General features: G+C 49.9%; 1 protein-coding gene across 4 annotated transcripts in view; it reads left to right on the top strand.

Annotated features, from left to right (window-relative positions):
- NACC2 (NACC family member 2) overlaps positions 1–24,476 on the top strand; it is a 59,598-nt gene that overhangs the window by 14,184 nt on the left and 20,938 nt on the right. Inside the window, exon 1 of one of the 4 annotated variants that reach the window (XM_074608345.1) lies at positions 19,648–19,756. The exons of 2 other annotated variants lie outside the window; for them this stretch is intronic. The gene's annotated coding sequence lies outside the window, so the exon portion shown is untranslated. Of the gene's footprint in view, positions 1–19,647; positions 19,794–24,476 lie in introns of those variants that run through there. One more of the 4 variants, XM_074608343.1, reaches the window with a different exon arrangement.

Here is a 24,476-nt window from a genome sequence, read left to right as displayed (position 1 = left end):
GCAAAATTACATTCAGAAGATGTAACAGTTTTTCTGCTTACTAGCACAATCCATTTGTGCCTTTCTACTGGATTTTCTCAGCTCAAGCTGATAAAGGATGAATTTTAAAATGAGGGCTGGGGTTGGGGGGGAGAGTAGTGTACCTCGCGGGTTCAGGAATAGACAGAGAGGCTTTTTGTGTTTCGATCGTTGTTTCAAATCCGTACTGAGAGTCATTACGGGCTGTGTTTAGTTGTCAGCAATTCATCGCTCGCTGAAATTATCCGGTGGTGTGTCTCCCGTTTCCAAGGAGCAGGGGTGCACGGCATCGCCGTCCTCCTCAGCAGCGACTTGGAGGTACCTGGCCTCAATTCCCCGCACAGTGTCCGACCCCCCCCGTCTCCAATATTGAGCACTTACTGCACTGTTGGGGCTCTGTATCGCCGGTCCCGCTAAGACCATCCTGAACGAGGGGCAGTGCCTGGCCGGGGGACGGATGGTCCTGCTCCGAGGTGGCCCGGCCTTGGCATCTGCTCTGGGTTCCTCCGAGCATCAGCGCTTTCCTGGAGGAGATCCTGGCCCTGGCTGAAGTCACTGTGGGTTTTGCCACCGGCTTCATCCCTCCTCCATATTTTATTTTATTTTTTTGGTTTGTTAGAAACTGGTTGTATCGGTTGAGAGCTGCCCCTTTCTAATACAGAAACCAACCAGACTGCACTAAAATCGAGGGGATTGTTTTATAGATATTGTCTGTTCTGCTCATTATAGATTGATTGACAAAACCAGACCCTAATAAATATTGTAGCTGGTTTAAATGACTAAAATATTTAGAAGCTGCAGATTGCAGTCAGAGCTGGAAAGGCTCGTTCACTGTAGATCCCTGTTTTTCAGACACTTAAGATCATTTTGAAAAACTGTAGCCTTTGTCCTGAATTTTTTTTTTTTTAGGCATTTCTCAATACAAATGTGATTGAGAAAAGTCAGTCGTATTCAGAGATATATATTGAATTACAGTGTCACAAAATGGCAGAGAGAGTTTTCACCGGCATGGGAAATTTTCCGACTTTTTGTTGCGTTAGGTTAGATAACTCAATATTTTAAAATCAAACCAAATTAGATCAATAAGCTGGAAGTTGTCGTTAACATTCTTCAAGCAACTTAGGCTGGGTGTTCGGGCATTGACTGGCTCCACCTCTAGCTGCAGGGTTTCCCTGTTGTGAACGGGTGAATACTAATCCTTGTTTATTCTCTGCTGCAGAGAAAAGGATTCATCTGTGGGTTTCGATCTTCAGAAGCAGCCTGTGGTGGAGCCGGGTGGGAGCGCCCCGGGCGGGTGGATGTATCTGTGCCATGTGCACGACGGTGCTCAGCTGGCTCCCGCCGTTGATACCTTCTGCCAAGACGAAATACCGTATTTCGGTGGCACAGAGAAGTTTTAATACCCCCCAAAGTGGCCCCAGGGTGTGGTGGTGATGTGATAATTCCGGCAGCGAGCGATTACAAGAGCTGGTGCTGCCTGGGGCAGCTCCTGGTGTCCTGCTCGCCCCCCATCACGGGGAGGTGCACGCTGGAGCCCACCGAAGGAATTACTGGGAAAGGACAGTTTTTTACTTTTTAAAAGAGTGCATGGAAGGATGAATCAAAGTAGTGAGGTGTTTTACTCTGGACATGATGGCAGAAAGGGATCTTTTTACCTCCTGCGTTTCTTTATCTCCGGGAGGTTTCGCAGTGCCGACCTTGCTAGCAGAGCACGCTCCTGCACATCTCTTTCTGGTGTCCTCTGGAAAACAAATGAACATCAGAGATTTAGCTCTAAACTTTAACTTTCCTTTTTTTTTTTTTTTTTGCTCCCAAGGACTCTTCCTTTTGACTCTATTTGTTTATCCCAGAACACGGGCTGAGGAGCCACCAGCAGCCACCTGGCCGAGAGCCTCCGTCCCCGCAGGTCTCAGGGGACATGGGGCTGGGGGGCTTGTAGCTCCTTGGGCTGTCCTGGGTGGGCTGCGTCCTCGAGGTGGGCTGTGTTTAACTGGGACAGCAGCGTTATCTCTCATGGTGGACAGGCGATTGCTCGTTCCCCATGTTCCCCTTGTATTTCCAGTCGGAAATATCATAGAATCATAGAATCTTCATGGTTGGAAAGGACCTTTGAGATCATCAAGTCCAACCATAGAATGGTTCCTTCCCTGTTCCCTTCGTGTGAGTCCCATACTCCCCTTTGGGATCGTGTCCGGGGATGGGGCAAAACGCTCAGAAAACCTTGTCCAGGTTGAAGGAAGACCTGAGAGTCCTTTAAAATACAGGGAAATTTTCTAGACTCTAAATGATTCTTCCTGTAGGTAAGCCCAACCTCTATGAAGGGCTGCAGCATGAAGAACTAGAATTTCTTTGGGGTTTATAGTATTTCTTAGAAGAGCATTTTCAACGCTAATCTCCAAGCTCCTTCCCTTTGTTTTCCCCCATTTCCCAATTAACCTCGTATTAGACTGTGCATATCAACAGTGGCTTTTATCCTCTCCCGCTCTTCTCCAGGTTTTGTATTCCTACCTGCCTCGCTACAACCATGTTCTCACCGTCACACGTTTAGAAAACCAAAGCAGAGGCCAGCGTGATTTTCTGCCGTCTCTCTGGCTGCTGGAGGGAAACTCTTCCCAACAAACAGAGTGAAAATTGCACCTGGTTATGTAAATTATGGGCAAGGGGAAAAAAAAAAAAAAATATATATATTCAAACCTGGTTTAATTTGTGAGTATGTGTCTTGGAAATAAGTTATTCTGATGTGTAGCACAGGTTATTCTAACGTGAATTACGGGCTCGCCCTTCTGCGAGCGTGATGCTAGCTCACGGATGTGGAAGCAGATATTACAACCTTGAAGAATCTTGTAGGACGTAAAAGTTTTAATTAAAAATCTGGCTTGGTTGAGGGTGTTTTGGTTGAGTATGAATGTCTTCATTTCTTTTGAAAGAGAATTAAATGAAACCCTTAGTATTTTTTTTTCTATTTCTGCATATTTATTCTTGAAGTTGAAGCATTAGAAAATAATTGAGTAAAACAAAATCCACAAGGCTTCAAATTACCTCTAGCTTAATGTTTTATTTAAAAGGTTTGCTAACTGACATTCTTTATAATGAATTAGGTCACGCGGCTCTAAAGAGTGTTGTGGGTTTTCTTTTTTACATTTAAATTTGAGGCTGCTTCCCCCGAAACTCGGGCTCCGCTGCCATGAACTGCTGTACGGTTGTGACTCCCTGGCTCGGGGAATCTCGCTCTAATTATTCTCAATCACACTGGTGCAAATGAATATATCCATGTTTGGAGGATCGAAGCAGTGTTGTCATGGCAATCTCCGTAAGGTCACGAGAAACTCATGGATATAGTTTGCCGCTTCTCCCTGGGGACCTCTCCTACCTTTGCGGAACTATGGATTTGGGGGGTTTGGGTAATAACTTTAAAGCACAATTTTGTACCAGTTTGGCTAAAAGGATTCTCTGTTTTCTACTGGGTAGCTGAAGGCACCGGCGTTCAGGTGAGGCCGATGGTGGCCTGTGACTCATGTCCCACATGCTGACTAGTCATCTGCCTCTGAGCTGCAGGTCACCAGACCCCGAGCTGGTGTGTGGACAAGGGTGGCTCCAGGAGGTGGGATCCAAATAAAGCCCAGGGCAACAGAGGGGACCCATTGAGTGGGCACTGGTTCACGGTGCTCGCTGTGCTGGGATGGGCTCTGGCTTGGGTTTTGTTGGGAAAGGATTTGCTTATACACAATTTAGAAAAAAAGAAAAGAAGAAAGAAACAAAATGGGTTCAGGGAAGGGATTCTGCCCCTCTGCTCCGCTCCGTGAGACCCCCCTGCAGCGCTGCCTCCAGCTCCGGGGCACCAACAGCAGAAGGACACGGAGCTGTTGGAGCGGGGCCAGAGGAGGCCCCGGAGATGCTGGGAGGGCTGGAGCCCCTCTGCTGGGAGGACAGGCTGAGAGAGCTGGGGGGGTTCAGCCTGGAGAAGAGAAGGCTCCGGGGAGACCTTCCAGCCCCTTCCAGTCCCTAAAGGGGCTCCAGGAAAGCTGGGGAGGGACTCTGGAGCAGGGAGGGGAGCCATGGGATGAGGTGGAACGGTTTTACACTGAAAGAGGGGAGATTTAGATGAGAGATGGGGAAGAAATTGTTTGCTGTGAGGGTGGTGAGCCCCTGGCCCAGGTTGCCCAGGGAGGTTGTGGCTGCCCCATCCCTGGAGGGGTTCAAGGCCAGGTTGGACGGGGCTTGGAGCAACCTGGGCTGGTGGGAGGTGTCCCTGCCCAGGGCAGGGGTGGCACTGGGTGGGCTTTAAGGTCCCTTCCAACCCAAACCATTCCATGATCCTGTGGAAAAAAAAAACCCAAACCAACAACCCCCCCAAAACCAACTCTGCTTCCTTGATCGCAGGAGGTGATGCTAGCTGAAGCTGTAGCAATAGGAGGCCCTCAAAGATGTCCCTGTCCCCCGGCGTGGCTGGGGGTGTCACCCTGAGTCCGTCCCTTCCCTCCCTGTCTGCAGCGGCGTGGGGAGCGCGGATGGAGCTGGTGCTGCCATTGCTGCAGAGGAATGTGGGCAGTGGAGGACGTGCCTTGCTGGGCTGCAGCTCCCTGATGGAGTGGCCCGTCCCGCGGCCCGTTCCCCGGCCTCGAGCAGGAGGGGATTCATGTCAAAACTATGTGAACAGTAAACACTGGAAGAAGTGGCAAAGGCAGCAAAGGGGCTGTTTGCTCAGGCCTGCTTGGGCAGAGCTCTCCTCTTCTAAAAGAGATCATGGCAAAGTCACGGGGTGGTTTTATTTGGGTTCTGCAGGGTAAGAAATTGATAATGAAGTGCATCTATGTGGGTGCACAGCAAGAGGCGTTACAGATGCGAGTGTGAGTCTCTCTGCTTTTGTCAACTTCTATTTGTGCTAAATCTTAAGTTAGAGTTAAGGCTAAATTAAAATAAAAGTAAGTGTAGAAGTGATCCAGAAAGTTAGTTCATTTTGTTTACTGACATGTCTGAAAACCTTTTACATGTTTGGATTGCCGCAGCAACGCTGCTGGCTTTACAAATGTCTTCTGTAGTAGGACAAATGAATTCACTAAAATTGACATTTAGCAAATCTTAGTTTAGGTGATCCGTGTAGTTGTGGGTTTATGGTTTTGTGTTTCTAAGTTCTTTTTGTTTTTAAAAAAAAACAAACCCCAAACAATACCAACAAAACAAAACCTAAAGTAAGTCTTATTGATAGAGCCATGAAAGCATTTGGATTTGCAGCTAAATGCATGTTAAATCTGCAGTTCTTTTGCTAGCCCAAAGTTACACACACATACATACACACACACACACATCTTCATTTGAGCCTTTAGACAGGTTTAGCATATCCATATGCAAATTTTTTTTGTGCAGGTTACTTGGTTTGACAGATCTGGCATTATTTAATGATTGATATCAATATTCTACAAAAAGGTAGGAGATCCATATTTAAAATTAAATGAAAATCTTAAGTTTTATTGGCTACAGAAGAGACGTGACTATTCCTGTCAGGGTGCATGTAAGTATACGTGTTATCTACGCTTAATTACTCCTGCTGACCGAGATTCTGAATGTAGCCGGTCCTGTCCTCTCACACCCAACCTGCACTCGCGCGTCAGAGGAAGAAAACAGGTTTTCACGCGTTTTTGCGCCTGGCAGGTGTGCAGAGGGGTCCACCCTTCCCTTGCACAGCCCCTGCCCTGGGCTGGGTTTGCCCCTGCCTGTGCCGGGGGTGCCCTGGCCTGGGGACAGCCCCACCGTCACCTCTGCCCACCCCGGGGGCCGTTTTGACCCGACTTTCTCTAGAACTTTACAAACGTGTCAGATTAAAGGTTTTTAAATTAGAATTTTAGTTAATCGCTGTAAGTCAAAGAAGGGCTTCCTAGTTTCGAGTGTAGATATGAGTTGGGTTTAAAAAAACCCAACAAAACGCTTAGCAAGTGGAGTTCATAATTAAAGGCCTATTTGCATTTGAAGAATTATTTTTAAGTGATCTGGCTTTCTCCCTGCTCTCTGCAGAGGGACGGAGCAGAGGCCGGGCTGAAAACGAAGCTGGTTTTCTCAGCTGACCTTCTGGCACTGGGGCTTTCTCCTCGCCCGCTGCCTCCGCGCCCACGTGTGTGTGCACACACGGCTCCAGCCCTTCGTCTTGGCACCCGGAGAGTATCCGTTAGTACTTCCAGCTCCTCAGGACTTGCTGAGAACCTCTCTGAACAACTTCTCCTGACCTGTTCTGGCTCGTGTACCCCGCACGCCGGGGAGGTGGCCGGGAAGCTGCTGCCCCGTGAGGGACTCGGTGTGTCTGTCGAGGTTAAAAAAGGCACGGTGGAGCCTTTGATGCCGGGAAAGCAATTAACTGCAGCTTCTGCAATATTTAACGTTGCTTCAAAACCCTCCAATTATCCCTCGCATTGGCTTTTGTCGATCGTTTGGTTGACTAACGTGGTTCTTTTCAGCTTTGGTGATAATAACATGTGAGTAAGCAGAATACCCAAATTTCTGAACGATGGCTCGTGGCAATTTCCTAATTTCCTGAGTGAGTGCAGGCTTCTTGGGATTTCATTGCTGTGCCAGAAAGACTATTTGCTCGTACAAAGTTCTTCATTGTAATAGGAAAAAAATCAATTTGATTACTTTCATGTCAGCATGCATGTCTAATGGCTTAGAAGTTATTGCAGCCATAAAATATACAGTATCATTTCTCTCTCACTCTGAAATTTGACAGGATTAATATAGTCAGCATGAAATCTTAGTCATAAAGTCGACCATAAGTGATGGTAAAATTAGCTGCTGAAATCGTCTGCTTATGGAAAGCATCTTCTGTTTTTCCTTCTGGGAAAAAATACCAAGGGGCTGGCGTGCGGACGGGAGCGGGAGCTCTCTGCCTTTCAGGCTCTAATACAAATGTGCCCGTTTCATCTCACACTCTGCTAACGAGTGCGCTGGCGAGCGCTGCTGGGCTCTGCAGTGCCCTGGCTAGCCTGGCCTGTGGGCTGGTAGCCTGTTCAGCGGCTGGTCGGGCAGTGGAGGCAGCGCTGGGGCTGGGTACCACGTCCCACAGGTGGTGATGGGGGCGTCATGGCTCTCCTGCATCCCGCCCTCCACTGCAAGTCATTCCCGGTGGGAGCTGAAGTGAGGTACGTTGGCAGGGCCCAAAAAGCATCTCCCCCTTTGGAGGTTGGAGTTTGGGTTAGAAACCGGGGATTTGTGGTGTGGCCCTTGGACGGTGTGTCCTTCGGCACTGGGCCATGTTTGCCTGCCCGCGGTGGAGTGAATGATGCACCCGTTTGTCTCGTCCAGTGCAAGCCTTGTTGGGGCTGTTTTGGTTGAAAAGCTGTTTCTGTCCGTGGGTCAGGGCTCCGGTGAAGTGAGAGGGAGTTGAGGTCCAGGTGAGCTGAGCTTTGTCCTTGGTCTTCACCCATGGGCTTTAGTGGATGCTCCTCCTGCTGCTGTCTAGTCGGTGACCTGCTGTCCTCCCCGCGCAGCCCCCTTGGGAAGCACCTTCATCAGGGCGGGAGAAACGCCCCGTAGGAAGCTACCTTGCTTTGAGCTGAGGTTGAGAAACCTCTGCTTGACGCTGAGTTTCCTCCTGCCGAGTGACTGTGCCGGGTGCCAGCAGAGGAGCCCAGCAGGTGCCCAGAGCAGCCGCTCCTTCCTGCTCCTCCACCTTCAAAACTGCCCTTGGAAGTGGAGATGAAGGGCTGAGGTTAGGCAGGGGATGTTTGCTGACATGTAATCCTTCACCAGCCCAGCCTTTGAATTACTTGTTCGTGTTTTTGTTTAATGACATCTTCTTTCGGCTGCATTGTGTAAGGTGCCCATAGCTGTTTTTTCTGCTTATGAAGCTGGTTCCAGAAAGAAGTAAAGAGCTGGGTGCTGCTATCTTTATTATCAGCTTTAAAATGAGACCAAGAGAAGACAGCGTCTCGCGTCCAGGGGTCATTTACCCACCCCATAAGGGCCAAGACCAGGGTTTTGTTGCTAGCCCTTGGCCCGCTTGGCTTTGGGAGGGGAAATTTCCCTTGCTTCTTGAGCGAAAACGTGCAGGGTTTTATTTCTCCTGGGCGGCTCGGCAGTCCCTCCCGTCGTATCCGCACGCTCCCGCCTGGGCTGGAAGCTGTTGTCCTGCTGGTTTTGCATGTTCTGCCTCCCTTGGCAGCCCCTTGTGAAAAGTTAATATCTGGTCATTGGTTTTGGCTGCATCTCCAAGGCAACTTCATTCATACGCCGGCTCCTGGTTCATACCGATCCGGACATGCCTAGATGACTAACTCCCGTCTCCTGTTACGCTGTCCCAGAAGAGCTGTTAACTCCTTCGGCCCAGGTAGGTGGTGATACAGCAGGGAACGGGCAGACGGAGCCAGTGGGTGCCGTGAACACCCGCCAAACGCTTTCTCTCTGCCCCCTCCATCCTTTCTGCTTTGCTGTGCTGCCCAGCCTGCGGAGCAAAGAGCTCCTCTCTATTTAAGATCCTTTTCAGTGCAGAAAGGTCTCACACCGAGTTTGTTTCTCCTGAAATTATCGCGCTTCATTATCCTTCGGTTTGAGCAGAATGTTGCCTTTGGGATTTAAACTTAGTGAAAAATTTCATTAAAAAAAAACCAAAAAACTTGGCTGCATGCTAGCAATACACTCTGAAACGCAGCTAAAACTTGATTTTTGCATTTCGTGCAAGCCAAGGGGGGATTTTTCCTCCAAGGGGGAGGTGATGCAGTGAGACCACCGCGTTCCCAGTGCGTGTTGGGGGTCCGTGAGCCTGCGAGACGGAGCTGTGACAGGTTAAACGTGGGGACGCCCGGCATTGCTGCAGCGCCTGGTCCCTCGCTGATGTGCCTATTTCTGTATGGGTTTGTCAGATACAGATTTACAGCCCCCAGAGGCTCCTTTTGATTCTCACCAAAAGATGTAGGAAGGAGGAAAATGAGCCAAACTCTGTTGGGCTTGGGTTTTTTTTGCTGTTTGTTTCCCTCGCGGCGGTGCCGAGAGGTGCCGTTGCACTAGATGATGATAAGTCCTTGTAATCCGCACCGCTCGCTGGGATGGGTCCCGCAGCGCCCATCAATTCCCGTCAGGTTTCACCGTGGGGCTTTTCTTCCAGCTCTGGAAAGCGTCCGACCCCGGGCAGGAGTGGGCTGGGAGAGGGGCAGGGCAGGTCCAGCTCCCACCAGCACCGCGTGAAGTTCAGCTTGAGCTTTAGGATGGGATGCTGCACTCTCCCCGTGGTGCGCCTGAATATTGATGCGGTCCACGTATCCCACGGGGATGTCGTGACGCTGCTTTTCTCAGGGTCCTGGAGGTGACTTGGCAGGAGCGTAGGCACAGGTAGGAGAAGCACATCGGGTTTTTCTGGTCACGTTCCTGTCCTCCTTGCAGCCTAAGTGGGGTATCACAGCAGAAATAAGGGTCAAGAGAGCCCTGAGGATCACTAGGATGCTCAAAGACGTGTTAATTTTTTAACGCCTGACACGTTTTGGGAGATCCTTTACACTGAAACATCAGGCAGAGAATTAAACACGCTGGGAATATGAACCTGCCGTGGCTTGTGACCGTGCCTGAGCAGCTGGCCGAGGCTGCTTGCCGCAGCAGCGCTGGTCGGCTGTGGAAGGGTTGATTAGAGAAATATCAGAGAGATTACCCCAAGGACCTGGGGTACAGCCCCGTCGGAGACCGTTACCCCATGTGCCACGTATGGAACCCGCTGTCTCGCCAGCTTCCCTCCTCCAGGTGCTGCTTTCCCTTCCGAGAGAAGAAAAACTGCTGTAGGACTGTTTGAAATGTAGCTGCTATAACTCTTAAATTTTAATAATAGATTACCATTAGTATCAGCCTTATATAATGCACACCTCATTATTGCTTACTCAGAATAATTTCTCAGCCTCCTTATAGAACCTTGGAACTTTATTTGCTGAGTATAAAATATGCAGAAATGCATGAATAGTTTTAAGACTTGGTACCCTAAACTAATACAGCGTGCTTTTTTTTTTTTTTTCCCCTGCACCATGATTGAAGTCAAATTAACATATTTACCTTCAGTGCTCCCAGGAGTAGCATTAAAAAATTCAAGAGGTGATTCAGAATAGTCTCCGATTTACTGTGTTTAAAGCTGGATTTCATTTCTCAATAAAACCATGCAAACACTTGACTCCCTTTCAGCTTCGCAGCCTCTTTCCTCCCTGTGCAGGTCCTTGGACTTATCAACAGATGGTAGCGGTATTATTACCGCCGCGTTCCCAAAAGGAAGCTTTTTATTTTATTTTATTGGTTTTTCAGGATGGGGGAGAAAGCAGAGACAGAGAATAAGGGAGGGAATGAGTTATAAAAAAATAGCACAGAAGCGTAGCTGCTAGTTTAATCTGAAATAAGGAAAAAATATCATGCATGGTTTTTGTCCTGCTGCCTGCGAGCACTGGTTCGCTGGGTGATGTTGGTTACGTTATTGTGCTCTGCCTCGGGTTATCTATATGTGATAACTGTTTCCTAGGGCAAATCACAAAGCTGAATTTTTTCTGTATGTTGACACCTTCCCAGGAAGAAAAGCCATGTAAACGCAGGGGTAGGAAATGGAAATGGTTGCTTTATTGCCCGGTGGTTTCTTTATTCTTACCAAGGATTACCCAGGAGCGGTCCTGCCTGTGCCGTGATTTGTTCCTACAGCTATAGGATGCAGCTCCCAGGATTTTAGACCCCATGGCGATTGGGTTCAGGGGTGCAAATTCCTGCCCCGAAGCCCCAGGCTGCACCTCCATCACTTCTGCCGTGGGCTCCATCCTTTTTAAGCACATCAGTCCTGCAGGGAAGGCTTTGACCCGATCGCTTTTCCTGACCAGGTAATAAATATTCTGGGAAGAGGGTCTGTGTGACCAGCCCCAGTACTTGGAGTTGATACCTTCCGAGTGGAATAACTCTGCCTAAAAATTTTGTTTACTGTGGACTAAGGATTCTGCAGTGACTTTTTTTTTTTCCATGCCTGCTTCTAGATTAGGAAGTTATTTCAGCAGATGTTGTTTCCTAAGAAAATGGGTTAATGCTTGGTGGTTAGAACGGTGTGGCAAAAAAGCTTATTTGTGTGAGGTTTTGGCTAATTGCCTTGCAAGTGTTACAGAGCGTTGCAGCAAATTTCCTGGATTTCGCAATCGTGATGGTTCTGGTCTAACTGGCCAGAAAGATTTTCAAAAATACAAAAATAAATGGAAAAGAAGAGGCAAATCACACGCTGTGTTGCTGCAAAAAGCTGGAGGACCTTAAATTGGGGATGAAAAGTCTCCAGGTGTCTGAGCAAGTAATTGAGACTCGAGGCTGAACAGATCAGAGTTTTATCGTCTTTTAATTGATGAAAGGCAGATGTTGCTCTGGGGCAGGCCAGAACAAGCCCCTCTTAGAAATAAGAAGTAATTCCCAGGCTAAGAGTTCCCTGGGAGAACAGGGATGTTTTTCCATCCCGGTTGATGGGAATGCCTTAGCAGGGCTGTTGTGCGGGGAGGGGAAGGCTGCCGGGGTGCAAACCCCCCTCTGCTCTGAGGTTGGGGACCTCGGGAGGTGGCAGGTCCTGGTTCTCAGGTGGAAGCTCTTTCTCAGCATGGAAAACCTGTGGAAGGTGCTGGTGGAGGTGAAAACAGAGCCTGGACTGAGAAACGGGGTTGGTTTATGTTTGATAATATTTGTGCAATGCGTCCTGCTGACATAACGGCGTCTCGGTGGGGAAAGCTGCCTGTCCCCCGTCTCACCCGCTGGCAGCAGGACTGCTCCGCACCACTGCCTCGGCTCACGGGCACCCATCCTGCCTGGGGCTGGGGGAGGTGGGAGCTGCTGTGAGCAAAAAGGTGAAGGACGAGGTGATTCTGCCCCTCTGCTCCGCTCTGTGAGACCCCCCTGCAGTGCTGCCTCCAGCTCTGGGGCACCAACAGCAGAAGGACACGGAGCTGTTGGAGCGGGGCCAGAGGAGGCCCCGGAGATGCTGGGAGGGCTGGAGCCCCTCTGCTGTGGGGACAGGCTGGGAGAGCTGGGGGGGTTCAGCCTGGGGAAGAGAAGGCTCCGCGGAGACCTTCCAGCCCCTTCCAGTCCCTAAAGGGGCTCCAGGAAAGCTGGGGAGGGACTCTGGATCAGGGAGGGGAGTGAGGGGGAAGGGTTTTACACTGAAAGAGGGGAGATTTAGATGAGAGATGGGGAAGAAATTGTTTGCTGTGAGGGCGGTGAGCCCCTGGCCCAGGTTGCCCAGAGAAGCTGTGGCTGCCCCATCCCTGGAGGGGTTCAAGGCCAGGTTGGACGGGGCTTGGAGCAACCTGGGCTGGTGGGAGGTGTCCCTGCCCAGGGCAGGGGTGGCACTGGGTGGGCTTTAAGGTCCCTTCCAACCCAAACCATTCTATGATTCTGTGAAACCTCAGGCTCTCTCCCAGGCACCTCCACACTGCTGGCCCTCGGGATGCCCCAGGGAGAGGTGGCCGTGGTCTCATCCTTCAGCTGGTCCCACCATCCTGTGCCATGGAGAAAACCCATTTCTGGGCCAGAGTCCCCAGGGCCACGTGCCAGCGCAGCTGCGGGTCGGGGGCTCGCGGCATCGGCCAGCACTGCATCCCCATGCTGCTGGTTAAATCGCTAATTAGATTCTATCCGAGCAGCGACATAAACCGGGAATAAATGGATTTGGCTTCATAAACTTAGCGCTTAAATATTTTCCCAGGCAGGAAAAAAAACATTTGCTTTCCATGCAAAACATATAAATCTTGGAAAAGTTCCCGAAGTTGCGTGTTTAACTGTTCAGTTCTGTGCCTTTGTAGAATAGAAGTGGTTATTCCCCTGCATAATTATTTTTCTTTTTAAAAGGAAGCTGAAATGTTTGCGAGGAAGACATTTTAAGCGACTGCTGGGGATGAGCAAGAGTGAAGGGAGAGTCAGGTTTAATGATGATTGCTTCGCTTTGCTTTATCGCTGTTGGAAATGAAGCACCTTCTCCTCATCCCCTCCCCGCAAGGACTAACCACAAATGTCGCTTTTACCGTCGCATTTTGGGGCTGTTTCTGCTTGTCTTAGGAGTTTTATTGAAACATGTGTCTGGTTGCTAGTTTATTTTTAATCCTTCCAAAATACAAGAGCTGTTACTGGAGTTTATTTAACGCGATGGAGTCTTTGTATAGTTAAAATTGCGGATGCTGTATAAAACACAAGCTCTCTCCTTCCTTCCCAACATCCCTGGTGCAGAAGATGCTGCGATGGGATGCTCCTTTATTTAATGAGTGAGGGCCAGGGGTGGAAGGGAAGGGAAGGAGCATCCTCTCCCAGGCGGGGAAGGGCCGTCGGGGCCACTCGCCCCTTTGCTGCGGTGGCAGGCAGGGGGTGCCCGTGGGAAAGAGGGGGCTGACACCCAACGGGGGGGTCCTGCCTCCAGGCACGGGCACCGCTCATCCAGGACGGAGATTTCCCGAGCGACGGGGTGAGCTTTCCGCAGAAAGATGCATCCGTTATTTCCCGCACACCCCCTCCCTCGTGCTCACCCCACTATGGCTATATAAATAGAGACACACAGCGTAGACTTATTTTTACAGAAAATCACTGTTTTGCATAAAATCCCCAAGGAGATGCTGTGGAGACCTGTCACGGCGGCTGGCGTGATGCACAGCCTGTGTTGGCACCGTCCTGTCCCCATACTGGGGGTGCTGGGGGACACTGGGGGGGCAGCAGGACACTGGGATGGGGAAGCGGGTCTGGGGTGACCGTCCTGCCTGGAACGGGTCAGGTTTTGCTGTGAGGACAAGCGAAATGAGGTTGGTGGTCTCTTTATTTGATGGACTATCAAAACAAGATTATCGGGGGGTTCTCGGAGCTGGGAGAAGGTGGATTGGGGTGCGCCAAGCGGGAATTTGCCCGGGACGGTGGTGCGCTGGAGGAGGCTTTCCAGCACGATGGCCCTTCACAAGCACCATGAACACACGGTTTGAAAGAAGCTAGAAAATAAAAACACTCAACAGTCTCCTATGAGATGCAGAGAAAAAAAACCCACCCCAATAACCGTCCTACAGCTTCTCTCCACGAGCACTTTCTGCGTGCTTTGCTGGCGTTAATAGTCACCATGCCCGAGCTGGAGATGTTAGGAGAACACAAATAAATTAAACACCTTTCTGTTTCATAACAGTAATCACCTCTCCCGGTTTGGCCGGGAGGCAGCGGTGTCTGCCGCGCTCCCTGTAATCCAGGAGTGAATCAAAGCAACTTTTTACAAAACAAGATTCTCTCGCTGTTGCAAAAGAGCTTTGGGGAAATCTGGTTTTTGTGGTTAAGGATCTTACTCTGATGCACAAGGAAAATTATGTGTAGCTTTTATTTGGCCCAAAGGATTCTTACAACATTATCCGTATTTCCTTTAATTTGTGGGATTTCTAGTAAATGGGCTTAAAAATAGGTCTGGGCAAGATGCCAGGGTACATACGAACAGCAAAAAGGCTTTGCAGGCTGCGAGCCGCTCGCTTTCACTTCTCCCTCGGCGCGGGCCGGGGGGGCCGGGGCCAACGCTCACCTTTGGGGGTTAAAGTTAATGTCGGCTCTGGAATTCTTTGGAAGTAGATACTGCGGGAGAGAGACCCTTTAACTCTTTAGTAGAACCGATGCAATACTGTGGTTGAGCTGGACGCAAGTCTGGAAAGGGGCAGGACGAGGTGTTGTGCCGGGGGAGGACGAGAGCCCGGGGGGGACCCGCACATGAGTCTCTGGACCCGCTCCCTGACGGGATTTGGGGACCCTGGAAAGCCGGCGTACGAGTGGGAGCAGAACATGGCAATGATAAACATGTTTGGTTTTTTTTTCTTTCAGCTTTTCATTCTCAGAAGCCTCTTTAAGCCTTTTGTAAGACGGGAAAAATCTAATAAGGGAGAGGCTGTGGCTGGAGCCGGGCGGCTGCCGGGTGCCCGGCTCCCCTTGGTGATCCGTAGCTGCCTCTTTCTTCAGAGTCAGTCTCGGTTCAAGTGACTTAAAAATGCATTTTTCCCTGGGGACAGCCACCCACAAAAGCCTTTCATTAAGCCGTAGTGGGTTTATGCAGCTGGAGTCCCAGCGGTAAAGGGAAGGTAAGTGGGAAAGGATGCCAGCCCGCCTCGCTCCGCGTTCCTCTGCCAGGCAAGGGCTCCTTACAGCTTCCCAAAATGTGCCATTTTTGTCCTACTTCTGCAAAACTTAGTTCATTTGAGTTTAATTAAATCTTTGGGCATAAAGCTGTAAAACTTTTATTTTATTTTGAGTACCGTGGATGCTGTACCTCTCTGTTGTGAGTAGCTTCTTGGGAGATGGGTGAAGAGGAGGAACAGGGAGATGGGTGAAGAGGAGGAAGGTTTTGAGCTTCCTGGGAGTGGCATCAGAGCGTCGGATCGGTGCGGTGGGCGAGGAGCGGTGTCCCGGTGCGGGGAATGGCAGGAGTGCGGCAGCAGGGCCAGGGTCGGGTTGGGGCTGGAGCGGGTCCCGTGAGTCCCAGCCGTGGAGAACCCACCTTGTGGGGAGCGGCGGGTGGGCACAAGCTCACACCGAGCCTGTGCCAGGGATCTCGAACTAAAAATATCCACTTTCACGAGTTGCTGGTGGTGGTCTTCCATAAAATCCAGAGGACCCCGGTGCCTGATGCGGAAGCAAGCTTCTTCCAGGGAAATCATTTATGCCATTGGCAGCAATGTGCTAATAACACTTCTCATCCGAGGATATTGAGTTGCTTTACAGATATTAAGTCTTCTGATGTCTCTGTGAAGCGGGGGAATATGGTTAATTTGGTTGTACAGGTTGTACCAGGCCTCATCTCTGTCATCGCCCCCATCGCAGCCTGGCACCTCTGTGCCACACCAGGACCGCGCTTCTCCTTAAAAGTCAATAATTTGAGAGTTGTTGTGGAAACAAACCCTCTGGGATCCCAGAAGCCGTTAGCCGTGCCACCCAGTTCCCCAGTACGCTTTCTGGAGGAGGCAGGTGAATTTCCTCTAGTTCTTATAATAAGGGATAATAGGGATGTGCCTGGCACCCAGCTCCGGCACCCAGCTCCGTACGGCCAAGTCTTTCCATCGGATGGCATCGCCGGCCATTGAACGGGATCTTGAGCCTTTTCCATGGGACTGGTGCCGGTGGTGGGTACCGCAGCGAGTGCAGGAGCATCCCAGGGCAGCTCCCACCTCCGAGGGCTCTTCCATGCTTCAGGAAAAAGCAGAGCAGGGAAAAACACCCGTGTTACATCGGTTTTGGTTGGTTACCAACAGCAATCATCTGTTTGGTGGGTTATGAAGAGAAATCATCTGTTCCTCATGGACGGGGGGCTGCGGAGTGCAGGCACCCCAGGATGCCTCTTTTCTCATTAAACCCGGGGTTTAGCAGCTCCCGGCGCTGCTCGCCCTCCCGCACCGGTGCGGGATGCCAAAGAGTTTAAATTCAAGCTGATTCTTCAAATTTACCTCCTTTGCTAGAGATCGGCTTTCCCGGCTGCCCCGGAGGAAAGGGCTCCTGTTGTTTTTTCAAAGACCAAGGTTAAATGAGGAGCTGCAGCCCAGCTCGGTGGTAAAGGCAGGTTTTTCGGGGCTGGGGGGAGAGCTGGTGCCCAAGGGTCCGTCGCCGGGGCTGGGGCTGGGATGTGTGAGCTCCCCTTTGAAAACAGCAGCATCCCCCCTGCGCACCCATATAACCCACTTTAATTTTTCTTTTAAAAAATAATTGGGTTTGTGCATGTGGTTTTTTGTTGTTTTTTTTTTTTGTTTGTTTTAAAGATTTTTTAACCGAGAGCCAGCAAATTTAATATTTTCTGTGTCTTGGATGTGTTGTGATTTACATTTGATTTTAGGCATAATTAGAAATGCAAGTAGAGCGCTTTGTGTTTTACCTCTGCTTCAACTATTTATGGCATGATATGCAAATGAAGCAAGCTATGAATATTAAAGATTAGAGTATGTTACAAAGTATCACTGTCTTTAATGAGTTTCGGTAATGGGCACAGGCTTTGCGCACGCTGTAATATGGAGGTATTTTATGTTGTGTGCCGGCGAGGCGGCTCTGCAGCCATCGATGCCGTGTGCGGTTGCATCCCCGGAGAGCGGGGCTGTGATTTAAACCCCCGCCCCCCCCCCCGGCCCCAAGCCCCCGGCGCGGCCGCAGTCGGGGTGTGCGATTTCCAAGCGTGCCCGTGACAAAGGCGGCTGCGGCTGGCGAAGGGTGGTGATGGATTATTTCACAGAGACTGTTTCAGTTCTCGTCTAGGTCAATCCGTTTCATCTGCTGCAGCGTTAGGAGATGGATCGGGGAATATGAAAGCGCTCGGCGACCTTTCAAGGTGCTTTGCAGCACTGGGAGGGAATCTTAAACACGCTCCTGCCGGAGCGGAGCTGCTGCCGGGAGCATCACTGAGACCCCAAGAAATTAATTTTGCCATTCCTCACCAATTAGACTTATTGACATAGAATTGTTTTGGGGTTTATTGACACATCCGAAGGCGTTTGGAGGAGCATCTTATCTACTGGATAGCAGAGGGCTGGGGCTCCTCACATTAACCCTTTCTTGCCGTAGGAGTCAGGGCAGCCTGGGTAGCACGGTTTTATCTCTAAACCGGTAAACCGCTTTATCTCTAAGCTAGCATCATAGTTATAAAAGAGGAAGGTGAAGGGTGGGTTTGGGCGCTGCAGTGCGCGCAGAGATTTCATCCACGGGGAATCTGAAGAAGAAACTTGTCCTGGAGCACTGGGGTCCCTGCGGGATGCGGCGGATGCTGCAGGGGGGATGCCGGGGGGATGCGGCAGGTGGAGGGGAAAAAACCAGCCAGATAGGGAAAGCCATGGATTTTGTGCCGAACGGGGCTTGGGGAGGGTGGGCGGCGGGAGGGAGAATGAAGTGTGCCCCAGGGAGCGTGCTTTTCAGATTTGAGGTATTTAAATTACAAATTTTGATGAGGCAGATTGTCAGCAGTATTCAAAACAGTGCTTAAATTCTTTTGAAACACTGTCGAGCTGTGCTGTGGCAGTTGAAAAGTTTGGCACACAAGAACTTGGCCCAGAAGTTGCTGCTTGGGTTTTTTTTCCTTTAAAACTCAATTCATCTGTATTCAAGTATCCCACATGCTTAAGAAAAAAGCCCCACCAGGCTCGCACTGGTTTGAGACGGACCCTTGCGTGCGAGGGAAGCTGCAGAAGGGCTTGATCTCTAATATTGGGGCGTTCCCTTGTCGGTTGATGAGCACTAATAACTATTTATACTTGTGTATTTTAAAAAAAAAATATATAAATTTTATAGCGCTCGTGTCTATTCATAAAAACAACCAGCAAACTAAACTGGGGTTTGGAATATGTTTGCGATCCACTGGATTGTTAATCCATATGCGTGAGCTATTCCTGTTTATTTTGACGGGTCGGTGGGTGTTTGCGGGTGTGGGATCAGCTCAGTGTCTGCAGCGTGTCCTGAACCTTGGGGAGGCTTTCTCACTTCCAACCTCCGACCCTCCTCTGCTGCACAAGGCTTGGATCTCTGTAAAATCCTGAAGTTTAAGGAACGTGTGTGCTTTAGCCAGAGCTGTGCACCCGCGGGGCTGCCCCGGGGACGTTGGCTCTTAGCTGTGGCACGGCAGCACAGCGCTGGTTAGGTGTTGGTGTTGGCTCTTAAGACCTACTTGATCATATATAATAGATATAAAAGTAATAATATATAATATAATAATATATAATATAATGACCATATCTAATCTACATTATAATATCAAATACATGTATATAAAATGTAATATTCTGGGCTGCGGGGCTGCCTGGGGGTGTTTTAGGGCACGTTACAGAAACAGTCGCATACTCAAGGTTTGGGCAAAACGTGCTGGACCGGTGAAGGGTTTTGTTGGAAGAGCAGAGAAGCCAGAAATGCCAAGTGGGTGTTGAGTCTCGGATACGTTCTGCCTTGATGCTGTGATCCGGGGGGTGGTTTTCCCCCTGATAAGTGGAGAGAGAGAGAATTGGTTGCTAAAGTGCAAGCGATAAATGCGATGTATGAAAAACGCAGGTTTTCCGCTTTGCCCCCATCGTCCTGGGGCAGGTGGGTGTCAGGTTGGGGTGACCACCTCACGTCACTAATTTTAGGTTTCTCAGGTTTTTTGGTCAAGGACCAGAAACCTCAGTTTTGAAAACCATCCTGTGCAATCCAGTACTTGCTTCTATAAACCTGGAAGTACAGAGTTAAATTTCTGCAGCCTGTAACTTTCCTTTTGTGCAAGCTTATATTTCCATTAAGGATCAAGCTCAGATGCAATTGTAGCTTCGCTTTATAGAGTATTAAAAGTTTAATGTATAAATGTCTTCGTTTGCCAGAACTTTTTGGCAGTATTGTTTTCCAGTGCTGAAATTTCTACAAAAACACGGAGATCCCGATCGCTGCAGGGGCTCAGCTGCCCTTGAAGGGTTAATTATATTATGCCTGCCTTTTTTTTTTTTTTAAAGCAGGGAGAATAAGCTGTAGCCAAAAGTAAAAGTCATTAATTTTAGGACAGAGATGTAAGCAAAGTTTCCTTCCCCTCTGCAGGTTGGTCAGGGTAGGCTATGCAGTAATTGAAAAGTAAAGGCAATTGAATTACAGGCTCTTGTCCAAACGGAGCGCGATTTCTTCTTCTTCTTTTTTTTTTTTCTTTTTTTTTTTTTTTTTTTTTTTTTTACAACCTCCATTGCATCAGAACTAGGCAGTATTCCTGATGTTCTCATGTGTGTTAATGCTGACTCACAGACTAACTTGCACAAGAAAAAAAAACACACAGGCAGCTCCACCATACTAGGTAATGAGCTCTAGCGAGAAGCAGCGTCTGATGTTTTGTAAGCTTTTTTTAATTGACCTTTTAAGATATTTACTTTATTTTAAGGCTTTCTGTTCCGTAGTGGCACGATGGTAGAACTGAGTCATGCATGTTATATATTGCTAGCTCTGCTGTTGTGTACTAGGAGTGAGGAGAATACAATTCAGCATGGCACTTGTCTTTTTGATGTGTTACGGATGTGGATTAATGTTTGCGATGGGATGCAGGCGATGCACGCTTTGCGGAAGGCATGGTGATGGGGTGCTGTGTGCTTTCTGCTGGACGTAACTTAGCCGGGGTCTCGAGCTTCTATTAGGTTGCAAAAAATTAAATTCTGCAGAATAATTGTGGGTTTTGTCTATGTCTCTCCCTTCCCCTTTCTCCTTGCAGCAATCTGGGGGGGGGGGGGGGGGGGAATAAAATTAAAATGTTGCATTTTCTATTTTTGCTTCTCCTTGCTTTGAGAGCTCTTAAAACCAGTGATAGATAAGGAGAGGGGGAAGAAAAAAATAATTAAAAAACAATGGCAATAACACGCTTCGCCTTGGCTGAATGACTGCACTTTTTGGAGGCAGCAGCCTGCGGGGTGGGTGACCTCGGGCGGTGATGGTGTGCCCAGGCTGCCGGTGACTCACCTTGCAGCAGGACAGAGCCGGGGACCTGCCACCGGGGCTGTGCCGGGGTCCCCCGGGGCTGCACCGGGTCCCCAGGGATCACTCCCGGCACCCCGTCCCCGGGCTGCCCTGGCAGAGGGGCTGCGGTCGCCCGGCTGGGCTGGCTCATCAGCGTTGATTTAATTCACTTTTCCATCTTTTTTCCCCCCATTCCCCCCTGCTCAAGCCTCCAGGTCTTTACTTTCTGTGCGAACTTTTCGGGTTACAAAGCAAAGGTGGCTCCGTGCCGCATGTCTGCTGCCTGCCTTGCTTCTGTGTTACTGAGTAATATTTGCAAATTTGGTTTCTGCTATCTTAATAAGGCAGAAATAATCTTCTTTCACCCATTGCCACTGGCTGCTACACTAAAAATAGGGTCCGCTAGCGCTGCTCGCCGCTTGCCACTTGCAGCATTTCCAAAATAAATACTTTGGAGCTGCAGCAAGAAATGCTGCAGAAGAGAAGCGGAGTCTCGGCATGACCGTCATTTGATTTCCAAACTTAACCTTGTTTTCTTCCCCCTGCCAAAGACGGGCATCAGGCCGTGCGGGCACTCGCGGCCTTTCCCGTTTGTGCCCCCGTCCCCCCCCCGTCCCCTCCCCAGGTTTTCTCGTCCCGAGCCCCAGCATGGGCAGGGGGCAGATTCGCTTTTGGGGGCAGGGGAGAGGGGGCAAAGACTTTTCTTTTTTGCTTCTCGGTTCCCCGACACAGCAACCTGCGGTGCATGGGGAGGGGGGTATGCCCAGCGCGGGCCTGAAGTGCATTTTATTTGACTTTATTTAACTCCTTATTTTATTTAAGGCGTGACAGCGGCTCGGCGCTGGGGGAATGGTGCTTCGCCACCCAGTTGTGCAGTTAGCTGTTGCGTATTTTCCTTTGGGCTTATGTAAAAAGTGCATTTCCTTCTCATTGGGGGGGGGGGGAACCCCAAAACCCTCTAGCAAGAGCTGGGCGGGTGGCACCCCTGCGCCAGGGGGTCCTGGGTGGCTTTGGGGGGCCCCTGCCCGGCTGGGTGACATCCCCCTGCCAGCCTCCAATCCAAGGATGGGATTCCACCACCCCCCCCCTCATTTACAGAAGAAAGCAGAGTTTCCTTTGACCCTTTGGGGCCTTCAAGGGCAGGACTTTTCAGCTCTTTCCTTTTGAGGGGCTTTGGCTGGGGGGTGAGGGGGGGGTGCAGGCTCTGGGCCGCTTTGTCTCTTCCCCCCCGCCGGAGGGTCCTGCTGCCTTTGACCTGCCCCGGCTGCCCCCAGCGCCCCTTCCTGTGGGAAACCCAGGGCGAGGGGGGCTTGGGGGTTTTTTTTTAAGGGCTGGGTGAAGTCTCCGAGTCTCTTTGTATGTTGGCTAAGGAAAAAGACAATTTAAATACATTATCTAATTATTTCTGATTACTCCTGGGGGAGCTCTGATGCCAGCATCTTATTCTAGGTCGATGCTTTTTTCCTTTGTTGTTGTCTCGCCCCGACCTTTCGGGCCTCGGAGCAGGAAAATAGTTTGGAAAAGAGCAAACCTGCTTTTTTTTGTGCCCCCTCCCCCCCCCCCCCCCCCAAAGCACGTGAACGCAGAAACTGAGAATTCTCAAACTCTTGTGGAAGTTGTATCAAGTAACAGCTGCATTTTTTATGAAGATCTTTGTGACAAAGGCTATGACTTTACAAAAATCGTGCAGGCATGTACAGATCGTCCTGCCTTATCCAAGAGCTGGAAAAAAAGAGGCTGCCATTAGAGAACAAAATGATGTTTTGCTTGAACGGTCACGTATCTTAAATGATTCGGGGCAGGCGGGGGGCGGGGGGGCGCTGGCTGGTTTTAATCCAGTTTTGTCCAAGTTTTTCCATTTAGTGGGAGGTGTCCATCTCATCGTCTGTCACCTGTAGGACACGGCAGACCAAAGGGGACTGGATTTTTTTGGGTGAGGATGGCGCTGGGGGCTTCTCCTGCACCCTGGGGCACAGCTGAGCTTGGGAGACGAGGTTGCAAAGTACAGTTTACAGCTGTAACCACTAAGGTCATTTTTCCTGCAGCACAGCTCTTCCCGTGTCAAATGGACTGAAGCCGTTTCAAACCATGCAAAAGTCGCTTTGTTTCTCTACTTAAAAAAAAAATAATTCATATTTAATAGAGGAGATTTTTAAATTAGGTATTATCAAGCGTTATTGCATTTGCTATCTAGTCACAGTAATATTTTGTTGCTGTTGTTTTTAGGGGATGTGAGGTCTGGTGGTGAACAGGTTCTCCGTGGCTTTCAAGGGTGGTGAGCAAGTTCTCCTTGGCTTTCAAGACTGCCTTCTTTTATTTCTTGGATTTTTGGAGGGTGTTGGATTGTTGGTTGGTTTAGGTTGGGGTTTTTTTTCTATAAAAAGGCAGGGGCAAAGTGGGGAGGAAGAAACAAAAGTCCAGCAGTCCTGAGCTGTGGTTTGTTGAAGTGGTTTTGCAGCTCACTGGTACGGCTTTGCCCGTGTTCCTCGATGCCGTTTCTAGAGCAAACACAGTTACTATTTTCACCATTTCCATGTGAGAGCATTTCAGAGCCTTTTTTCTCCAGGAGAGCTGGAGGTCTAATCTATCACCAAGTGCCACTGGAAACTCGCCTGCTCACTCGGCCACTGTGTGACCAGCAGCTGCAAAACCTGCTGGAATGGGAGAAAAGGCCACCGGGAGCTGGAGTGATGTGATTTTGGGGTGGGATCCCCTTGGGGTGGTCAGGCCAGGCTGCAGTCCTGTGGAAGGCAAACCTCGGGAGGGATCAGTTGTGTGGAGCATCTTGGTTCAAACTCCAGTGTCTCATGGGAGGTTTTATATGAAATCTGCCAATAATTTGCTAGGCAGAGGCACTCTAGTGCTTCTCACCGGCTTAAATGTATCCTGAACTGGCACAATTTGGGTGTTTTTAGGGAGAGACATGGGTTCCTGCTGGCATGCCTGGCTTGTTTGTAGAGCAGATTCTAAGTAATGTTAATAATTGAAATCTATTTTAAGTTGGTTTGTTCTGTGCTACCAAGCTGTCCTTGGCTGGTCCTGCTCATCCTGCCCTGTTGGGTTTCTCCAAGCTAGGTTGTGAGCGGGTCCAAGCAGGTCCCACCTGGTCCTTCCAGCTCTAAGGGAGCTCTTGCTGGAAGAAGAGAGGAGGGGATCCTTCTCCACCCATGGTCTGCCATCCTCGTAGACAAGGCTTCCTCCAGGTTCCTGAGTGGAGGAGTTACGTTTCTGTAAAGCACATTTAATTTCAGTAATTTTCACAGATCCAGAGCAGATCTGCATTTGCCAGGGCAGACTTCTTTCCTTCTCCAACAGAGGTCGGTGGTGTCATGGGTGGAGGGAGGTCCTGGGCTCTTGGGCTTGGCTGTTGTGGTGTCATCTCTGACCTCCTTGCAGGATGTCACCTTGGTCCCCTCTCGGTGCCTTAGCATCCTCGTCACCACCGGGCGGAGATCCCATTGACCTGACATGGGGTTTGGATGAACCCTTGAGCGCTCCTGACACGTGCAGGTCCTGGAGGTCCTCGGCTGGGAGCGTCGTGGCTCTGCGGGGCGCTGGGAGCCTGCGTGTCCTGTGGGATGCAGAGCAGACGTGTTAGTGCCGTTTGCTGGAAGAGCAGGGGAAGGCAGCCAGCCCCTGGGCGCTGGGGAGCAGCGGCCGTTTGCTGCCGTGGAGTTGAACTTAATGCACCAAACATCTCTTTGGAGGGTGGAAGGGGAGGCAGCGCGCGGTCAGCAGGGAGGGGTCACACCGGAGCATCACCCGCCCCGTCTGCCCTCCCAACACTTACCCTCCTCTAAGGATGGCTTCACCTCTGATCTCTTACATTTTAACGGTGTGTGACCGTCCGAGCGGAGTGATTGAAACAAATCTGAGAGCAATAGCAGAAATAAAAAACGCTCTGGGCAAGAGCGAAGTAAGCAAAGTGAGGCCCCACCCTCTTTCCCAGAAAAAAGCACCAAACATGCTCAATAAATGCGAAGGTAATTTAAAATCTGAATCCAGGAGACAATGTGACTAGGATTTCATTACTTAAGCAAATGGATTTGCTTTTAGTGGATTCAGCCACA

The sequence above is a fragment of the Larus michahellis genome, chromosome 15 (assembly GCF_964199755.1).
Source record: "Larus michahellis chromosome 15, bLarMic1.1, whole genome shotgun sequence".
In the NCBI taxonomy this organism is placed as follows: domain Eukaryota; kingdom Metazoa; phylum Chordata; class Aves; order Charadriiformes; family Laridae; genus Larus; species Larus michahellis.
Note: the sequence above shows the minus strand (reverse complement) of the source record. Positions and strands in the feature narration are given on the sequence as shown.